Source organism: Pteropus alecto, unplaced genomic scaffold (genome assembly GCF_000325575.1).
Source record: "Pteropus alecto unplaced genomic scaffold, ASM32557v1 scaffold24, whole genome shotgun sequence".
Lineage (NCBI taxonomy): Eukaryota > Metazoa > Chordata > Mammalia > Chiroptera > Pteropodidae > Pteropus > Pteropus alecto.
Window position 1 is genome coordinate 8,807,684 of NW_006439192.1, and position 1,493 is coordinate 8,809,176.

At 40.1% G+C, this 1,493-nt stretch overlaps 1 non-coding gene across 1 annotated transcript; it reads left to right on the plus strand.

Moving 5' to 3' along the window:
- The first annotated feature begins 879 nt into the window (after positions 1–879).
- Positions 880–998, plus strand: LOC112483356. Its single transcript, XR_003047624.1, has one exon. It is a non-coding gene; the product is annotated as a 5S ribosomal RNA (ribosomal RNA).
- Positions 999–1,493: the final 495 nt, after the last annotated feature.

Below are 1,493 nucleotides of genomic sequence, written 5' to 3' on the forward strand. Positions count from 1 at the left end.
GCTAAAAAACAGTGCAGGGTGGGAGACCCATGGGTCCGTAGATTTGAGGTCATCTTGTCAAATCCTTTAGTGCGGCTCAAATAGTAGTAGACATTTATCAAGAATTTGGGGAATTCTTCTAAATATTTAACATGTATTAACTCCTGTGTTCTTTTTAGCAATCAAATGAGGAAAGTACTCCTATTGTATATGTTTTACCTTTGAGATTTTAGGGGCAAAGAGAGTTTGTAAAACTCCCAAAACTTACATGGTAGCAATGGGTAGAGCCAGTATTTAGGACCATGTAGTCTGGTTCTAGAGCTTAAGACTTCAACCGCTTTGCTAAAGCACCCCTCCAAATGCCTACAGGGATCAGGAGAGAAATGCAGACTTGAAGACAGCTGAACTGGTTCCATAAGAAAGATAAGGAGTGGCAGACTTTATGGGACTGGGGAATACAACACCCCATCTAGAGGGGGCAGTTCTTACTCAATTTTAGGCAGAAATCTGGGTCCTGTTGCCAGATCTGATTTTTCCAGACAAGCATACGATTGCATTTATTTTACGGGAAATCTCATGACTTAATCTCATGACTTAATCTCATGACTTTAAATGCTGAAAACTATTCCAAACAAATAAGCCAAAGAAAAGACATCCGGTAAGCTAGATATTTGTGAACTCTGTTTTGAATGGAGCAGCCAATATGACCTTTTTGGAGGTCATATTGCTCTTTGAGGATCAAATGAAAACTGTTTAACTTTTCATGGACATCTAAACCTAAAAAGACACTTGCAAGTCGTTTTGCAAATAATTTCATAGAGGTTATACATGGATCTCCGACAGGTCCCTGGACTTCCAGAGATGTAATCTCTGCTCAAAATGGGCAGCAAATATTCAGTTGTCTATGGCCATGCCACCCTGAATGTGCTCGATCCCGTCTGATCTCGGAAGCTAAGTAGGGTCGGGCCTGGTTAGTACTTGGATGGGAGACCACCTAGGAAGACCAGGTGCTGTAGGTGTTTAAAAAAATATATTCAGTGTGTTGGTACCATGTTATTGGAAGTGCGTGGGCTCAGGACTTCACCTAGAACCCATTTAATCTGTGGGTTATTCACTGGGGAAAAAAATAAAGAAAAACCCAGGTCAAAATTTAAAAATCAAATTGCAGGAAAAAGAAAGGAAAACCCAAACCTAAAATAAATAAACAAACAAAGGAACAGTAACATCTTAAGAATGGTACCTTACTCAGCCTTCTGAGTAAATAAAAGAAATTTCTGCATGGCAGCTCTTTTTGCCTAGTAAACGTTAGACAAGACCAGCAGCATCTTTCAGAGTAAAGCAGTAATACACAGATGGGAATCTATAAACCTCTGCCTTGGCAGAATGATGAAACAAGAATTTCAGCCTAGGGTTACACACAGTCACACAAGTCTCTCTTTCTCTGTATCTCCGTATCTCTGTATCTCTCTCACACACACGCACACATACACACACACTCACAAACACACACTGTA